Source organism: Dasypus novemcinctus, chromosome 24 (genome assembly GCF_030445035.2).
Source record: "Dasypus novemcinctus isolate mDasNov1 chromosome 24, mDasNov1.1.hap2, whole genome shotgun sequence".
Lineage (NCBI taxonomy): Eukaryota > Metazoa > Chordata > Mammalia > Cingulata > Dasypodidae > Dasypus > Dasypus novemcinctus.
This window is the reverse complement of record NC_080696.1, coordinates 3,566,602-3,574,086: the sequence shown is the minus strand read 5'-3', so window position 1 is coordinate 3,574,086 and position 7,485 is coordinate 3,566,602. Positions and strand designations below refer to the sequence as shown.

The following is a 7,485-nucleotide window of genomic DNA, read 5'->3' as shown; positions in this document are numbered from 1 at the left end:
GGACGAGCGGCCGCGGCCCTGGGCCAGCACCCCTGACCGTTAGAACCCCACTTCCCCGGGGCGGGGCGGGGCGGGGCGGGGCGGGCCCGCGGGAGCTTCCTGCGCCCAGACCCCGGGGTCCGGGCCTGGAGACGAGGGGGCGCAGGGCGAACAAAGAAAGGCTCCTTGCCATGGCTGTCACGTCCGCAGGTGGCCGGGCCTGCGCCGACCCCCGGTCCTGCCAGCCCGAGCCCCTGGAGAAGCGGCGGAGGCTGGACAAAAGCCCGGGGCCGGGGCGCTCGGCTGCGCGGGGCGCGTGACTGTCCCCGCGGGACGAGCCAGGGGCGCGGGCCGGAGCGCAGACCCCAGCCCGGCTCGTGGGCAGGGACAGGGACGCGCAGCCACCGCATTGTCTGCGAGGGGGAGGGGAGGGGAGGGAGGGGGAGGGAGGCCCCGCCCTGGGGGAGGCGACTGGAGGGAAGAGCGGCGAGAGGGGGCGGAGAGCGAGAGGAAGAGGAGGCCAGCGCTCGGCGGGAGCGGGTAGGGCGGGCGGGGGGCGCGGTCCGGCGCGGGTTGCCCACCTCTGACCCCGGCGTGGGCCGGGCAGACCCCCCGAGGCGCGGCGCCGCCACCCGCCAACTCCACGGTCCCCGCGGCGCGCGCGCCTGGCGGGCGGCCCGGGGCGCAGGGGGGGCGCGGGGCGCGGGGCGGGCCTCCCCGCTCCCCGAAAGTTCCCCCGCGGTGGCCGCGCTCCCGGCCGCGGGTGCCCCTGGTCTCTCCCCAGCCACGGGGGCTCCGGGCGTGCGTTCGCCCCCAGGGACCCTAGAGCCGCCGGCCCGCGCCCCGGTCGCGGAAAGTTGCGGCTCCGCGCGCCCACCCTCCCCGGCCTCCGGGTCCTCCTCTGCGCGCCGGGGCGGCGGCAGCACGGCGCCTCCGCCCCCTCCCCAGGGCCTGCGGGGCCCCCTGCGGGGCGGCAGGTGCGGGTCCCCCACGCCCCCGCGTCCTTGCCGAGCCCGCCGCCCCCCCTCGGAAGCGCGCGGCCCCGCCGCTCGGGGCGCTTCCCCTTGGCAGCCGCGGGCCCTCCCCCCCACGCCGGGCCGGGCGCCTTGAGAGGAGCAGGTGCCAGCGCGGCCCGGGCACTTCCGCTCCCGGCTCTGTGCGCCGAATCTGCACCCAGCTCCTCGGCGGGGGGAGGGCGCGGGGACAGCGCCAGGCGACTGGCGCGACAGGCCCGGGGCCCCTGCCCCCCCACCCCGGGCGCCCTGGGGGTCTCTGAGCCCGCGCTGCCGTCGAGGCCGTGTCCACGCGGGCTGGACCGCCGCGAGGCCCCAGGAGCTGTGTGGACGTGTGAGCGGAAGAACTGACAAATGGCACTGCGTCCGGGAGCGAGGCTCGTTGGCGGTTGATCCTGGTGAAATGGGAGGAGAGTGAGGAACCGCGACTCTTCAAAGCGGGCGGGCACAGGGCTGGGGCGTTCTTGGGGACCATCAGGGATTTAACCTCTCGCCAACCCAGTTACTCCCTGGGAACTTTTCCTGCAGGTGGACTGAAAAATTAGGGACCCCGCCCAGGGCTAAGGGAGGGGTGTGTATTTTTTGTTTGTTTTTAACTTGTCACACTAAATGCAGTGTCCTGAGGACTCAGCACAGGCTTTGCCTGGCGTGGCCCAATGGGGGTTGGAGACCCTGGAGTGGGGACAGGGGCGTGGGCACCGGGGTCTTTTGTCCCCTGGACAGGTCGGGGGCGTGGAGGAGGCCCTGAGGCTGAGGGGGGGGGGGGGGAAGGGGGAGAGGGGGACGGACGGGAGGGGACTGGGAGGAGGGGACAGGGCCTGCCAAGCCCCTGGGGGGCAGCAGGGACACTCAGGGTGCAGCGGGCAGAGGGGGGAGGTGGAGCCCTGGAGGACGCAGGGTCATCTTTGGGGCTGCCACCAAGGGCTCCCCTGCCTTCCCTTGTCTGCTGCTGCCATCAACTTGGAAGGATGAGGGGGCCCAGATGAGAAGAGGGCCAGGGGTCCGAGCCCCCCAGGTCCCCACTGGTTGTGCTCTCCAGGGAGACGAGGGGGCGTGTCCCCGCACTTGGCTGGGAGGGCCCGACACCTGCCATCCCTGCACCTGCTGTGCCTGCGGCTGGCGTCTCCCCACCCGCAAGTGTTTCCAGGCGGCCCTGTCCGCCCTCCCCCCCCCCCGGCTCTCTGCCTCTCTGCCTCTCTGCCTGGTTTCTGGGGGGCCCCCTGTCTCCCCAGTTGGGTCACATTAGGAGCCAGTCAAGCGCCTCGTTTTCAGTCCCTCAGCAGGAAGTGGCAGCCCCTCTGGTTTGGGCCCACATCCCGGTGCCCCCAGCGAGGCTTGTTCTGTGTCGGCGCGAGCTTCGGGACGGCTGTGGGTGGCCGGGAGCTGCCCCTCTGCCCAGGGCCCGGGCGTGGCACTCAGTCCTCTTCAGGACACTGGCAGGCAGTGTCCTCGCTGACGGGGGACGCGGGGCCAGGCTGCCGGGGGCCGTGATGGGGGATCCCAAAGGAAGCGGGCAGGTCTCAGCAGGGAGCCTGAGAGGTCCAGCCTTCTCCACCCCCCGGCTGCCCAGGGCTGCCACCGCCGGGGTTGGCAAACCAGGGCAGCCGTCCCCCACCTGCCGCCTGCCCGCCCCGCCCACCCCTCCTTCGACTTGGTCCTGTGCTGTACCCCAGTGCCACTGTCCTGGTTACACAGCCCCCTCGTTAAGTAAGCTCGTAGGGTGGGCGCCCTCTCGCCCGGGATTGCTGGTCTCTTGGGTCTGTCCTGGTTTGGGTTCCCGTGCAGGACGTGGCAGGACGTGGCTGTGGGGGGGTGGGGGGCAGGCGAGGACAGCCAGCGGGCGGGTCGCGTCTGAGCCACCTGGAGGCGGGCTCTGGAGCCTGTCATCACCAGTCAGCGCCGCTGTTGGGAGCCACGGCCGCTCGGGGCTGGGAACCCGCGGAGCCGGGGACAGGGTCAGGGTGGGCTCTGGGGTGGGCAGAGTGACTTAGAAGGGCTCTCCCCTGCTTTTTATTGCTAAACATTGGCAAAAAGATCCCTTGTGCTTTGGGTGGGCACGGCACCCCAAAGCGATGTGGAGGAAGTGAGTTCGCCTCCCCAGCGAGGCTTTCCCGGGCGCCCGGGCGGGCACACGGCTCCTCGTGTGGTCGACAGGTCATTTCCGGAAGGGTGCCCACAAGAGCCTGACTTGGAGTTTGGGTCGTCGTCGTCGACCATTTCCTCGTTTCGTGCTGTTGGACACGCAGTAGGTGGCGGCAGTGTCCCGATGACGGGGAGTCAGGGCCGATGACGGGGAGTCAGGGCCGATGACGGGGAGTCAGGGCCGATGACGGGGAGTCAGGGCAGTCCTCCAGCCCTCCCTCTGTTGGGGAGCCTTCTGGGCGTGTTCCCCGCCGGCCAGGCCACTCGCGAGAGGAGCCCACGCTCCCACTGGCTGCCTTGCCTGCGCGCCCCTGCCCACCACCCCGCAGCCTTTCTACTCGCGCCCGTGGGGAAGCCAGACCAAGGCGAGTCATTTGAACTCGGGGAGCCCCAGTTCTTGTTGGCGACCCATGAGATGACATCATAGAGGTCCACCGAGCAGCCGCGCGGGCCTGGTGGCGCCCGGCACGCAGCACGCACCGGAGGACGTTGGCTGGCCCGTGGGCTGAGAAGGCAGGGGCGGGACGGAGTCGGGGATGTGTGCTGTGGGGAATTGTGAGGCTTTGGAGAGAGGCTGTCCTCAGCTGCAGGTGGGGACACTGAGTCACCTGTCTGTCGTTTCCACGTCTCGGTGGTGACCAGCTAGCACACGTGTGACACCTGGCCCTCGGGGGGAAATCCCCTCTTTGTAGTATTTACTGATTTCCATCGCTGATGTCGAGCTACCCAAGTGACGTCACTAAGCGCAGGGCTGGGGTGGAGACGGGCCCCCCCGGCCGCCGGGAACCAGTGGCCGGTTGCAGCACACCTGTGGCCGCGGCCGAGCTGGGCGGGGACCCCAGCGCCTCAGTTTCCAGGGTTGTGCGCGGGGCAGGGCAGGATAAGAACGGTGTCGTTTGTCCGGGCGCGGGGAGCGTTTCCACCCTGCCTGGCTCTGCTCGCGGCTGAACCACGCAGGGGGCGCTTCTGGGTTCATTCGGGTGGCCATTGGGACTGTGTGCTGTGAGCCTTTCTGGGCCTCAGTTTCCCCACGTGCAGGGTTAAATGATGCCGCAGGCCCCTTCTGCCTCCGGCATCCTGGGTCCTTTCAGGAAGCGTGCCTTGCATTCCCCTGTCTAGAACTTTTTGAAAGAAACCTTCCGTGTCGCCACACCTGAGCCCCCTGGGGCGCCCGCCCGTCCTGGTTTTCCTTTTACAGCGCAACGGAATTACCCCGTGGAATTCTGCCTTTTTTCTAAACCTCTATCGTGGTCACATGTACGACACAAGCGCCCCGTGTGACCACGCCCACGTCTCCAGCTCACGGTATCCAAGACGGGCACTACAGGCGCTGCCCTCACCGCCCCTGTCCCCACAACTTTTTTGTCATCCTGACCAGAAACTCTGTACCTCCTGAGCGGTCACTGGTTTCGGTGCCCCGTCACCCCCAGCCCCTGGTCCATCACCTCCTGGCGCCTGTCCTAGGTGTGCCACGTGGGTGAACTCGTGCAGTATCTGTCCCCTGGCGTCTGACTGGTCTCCCTCCACACGACGTCTTCAGAATCCCGCCCTTTTGGGTCCACTGTTTCCCTCGTGGCGTGGTGGTCCCAGAGGAGGCCGGGGCGGGGCGCGAGGGGCAGATTCCTTACAGGAAGGACAGCCTCGCCTCGGGCCCCCCCTGCGGTGTCGTGGACACCAACGTGGGGCCACGAGAAGCCTGCGCGAGGGACGGGGTGACAGGCGTGTTTTGCCCGGTGCCCTCTTGAAAACCCGACAGAGGGGACCCCCGACCCAGCGGTCCCCCTGTAGGAATTCTTTTCCCAAGGATATAATTGGAGGGGTGTAGACAAATATGCGGCGGCATAATCTACACAGCAAGAACGAAATGGAGACCGTGTCAGTGCCCCCGGCGGTAAACCGGTTAGATTTGGCGTATCTATACGTTGGGATGCCCGTAGCATTTGAAATCGAGGATAGAGAGGTGTGTTTAAGAACACGAGAAAATACGGCAAATTTCTGAAAACCAGGTCACCAGAGTGCCATTTTTAAAATGCGTTTTATTCCGTGTATATTTCATCTGGAAGGATGTATGGCCGATGTGAGTAGTGGCAGTGGGGCGGCCAGAATCGTGGCTGTGCGGGTCTTGGGCCCCTGCCCCCTCTGCCCCGGTCCTGGCTGCGTCGTTCCACCCCAGGGTGTTCTGTGAGGGGCGGTGGGCTTGCGAGGGTGTGCTTATGGACCCCCGAGGCAGCCTGAGGGACCGGCGTGACAGGAGGCCCACGGCCACGTCACCTGCTTGGGGGGGGGCCCGGGGGTGACCGAGGACATCCGAGACCTGCGACCCTCATCCTGCAGCCCCAGAAAGGGAAGAGCGGTGGGTTCCCCTCAGGAAGGGGATGTGAGGTCACCGAAGAGCCTGGAAACCGCCGGTAAACAGGAAGCGCGGCTGTCACCCAGCCCGAGGCTGCAGGAAACGGGGGTGCCCGCGAGCGGCCCCAGGTGCGCGGGGGCGCAGGCCGAGGGCGTGGCGCCTGGACGGGCCTCAGAGGCCCCGAATCACTGGGCCGGAGGAGAGCGAGTCCCTCAGGTCTTGCCTTCCCAGGGCGGACACACGACTCCTTCCCTGGAGGAAAGCCGTCCGCCCCGGGCACCCATCCCGGCCGCCCACCCCTGGCCGCCCCAGTGGGCGCGGGTCCACCTGGGTGAATCCAGCCCCGGGGGGATGCCGCGGGGGCTCTGGCCACAGGCGATGGAATTTGGGGGCCCCTCCCGGGGCTCCAGATGTCCAGGGGTCTAACTGTCTCCATTCCACACGCACGCACGCCCTTACACGCCCAAACCTATATGTTATGAACACGCACTTGCTCACATACACACTCATGTGCACACCTACATTCACAGCTACTCGCACACTCGCACATTCACGTCCCACCTAAAACACTCATGCACTCTCATACCCAAACCTCTGCCTTTACAAATGTATCCTCACACACACGGGCATGCACACATGCTCTTACACACCCAGACCTGTGCATTTATGAACACACAGGCACACGCTCACGCACACACCCCCTGCGTGCGCCCACATCCCTCGCACACCTGCACCCACGCTCACAGCTCTCTGCCCGAGCCTCTCCCTCCTCAGCGCTCCTGCCTGGCCCCAGCTCCAGGTTCTCTGGTAAGAGGCGCTGGGATTCCTTCTAGATCTCCCTCCACAAGGCTGAAGCCTGTGGAGCCGTGGACCTTCCTCCTGACGAGCAGCCTGCGTGACCGGCGTGCGGCAGCTGCGTGGCCCAGCGGCGCTTCCCGGGCAGCGCCGGCCTCTGGCCTCGCGGTGTAAGCCTGGGCCGGGCGTCCCGGGCGGTTTCCTCGCCGCGCTCCAGTGGCACCCCCCGCGTCCTGGCCTGGCGTGGAAAGGCCGGCAGGAAGGGCGGGCTGGGGCCCCAGCGGTGGTGGAGGGGTAGGCGACTGCTCTCCACCTGCTGGGGGCCAGGTCGGCGCCCTGCCGGGTCCGGTCCCCACCCCTGGGTGCGCCCGGCAGGGGCTGCGTCGGGCTGGGGGCGGCTGGTCAGGAGGGCCTCCTGCCGCCGCGGGCCCGTGGTTTGTGGGGCCCAGTGCAAGCTGTGGCTGCGGGTCTGTGGCTGCATGGCCGGCGGGTCTCTGCCCCTGTCCCCGCAGGGTCTGCTCTTCTGAAAGGGCTCCACCCGCCTCAGGACTCGGGGAGCTGCTCACGGGGTTGAGGGAGCCCACCCGCCCCGTCAGCCCAGAGCCAGCGTGCAGCCGGGGCACTGCTTCACAGCACGATGCCTGTGGCGTGGCTGTGTGGCCGGAACAGCCACTGAACTCTCGGACCTTCTGTTTCCTCATGTGTGAAATGGTGAAAATAAAGCCTTCCCTGTTGAGTTTTCGTAAGAAACAGATAAAAGCTTCCTGCTAGCAGCATCAGCACCACCCAAGAGCACCTTAGAAATGCAAATTCCAGACCTGGTCCAGAATTACGTCAGAATCTGAGGGTGGGGCCCAGGAGTCGGTACCTTAACCAGCCCCCAGAGGATTCGCTGCTGCTGCTCTAGAACGTGGCCGGGTCCGTGGATGCTTTTGCTGAGAGCTCCGGCCTCCCCTTCGCCCTAAGAAGCTGCAGTAAGCAGGGGTTAGAGCGTCGCTCTGCAGGCTGGCTTGAAGCGCTGCCGTCCCTGGATGTGTGCTGAGGCCTGTACCCTCCACTGCTTCACCTGCACAGTGGGGATAAGGAGTTGCTTTCTTCCTGGGGTTGTGAGGAGGGCTAGGCGAGTTGAAGCAGGTAAGTAGTTAGCACATGGTAAGCTCCCATGGGTGGTAGTTTGCAAATGGTAAGCTCTTGTATGTGGTAGTT

At 67.1% G+C, this 7,485-nt stretch overlaps 1 protein-coding gene across 1 annotated transcript in view; it reads left to right on the top strand.

Annotated features, from left to right (window-relative positions):
• The first annotated feature begins 448 nt into the window (after window positions 1-448).
• The window catches only part of RASSF2 (Ras association domain family member 2), a 31,712-nt gene continuing 24,675 nt past the window's right edge, over window positions 449-7,485 (top strand). Inside the window, exon 1 of the mRNA XM_058287510.2 lies at window positions 449-519. The gene's annotated coding sequence lies outside the window, so the exon portion shown is untranslated. The remainder of the gene's footprint in view (window positions 520-7,485) is intronic.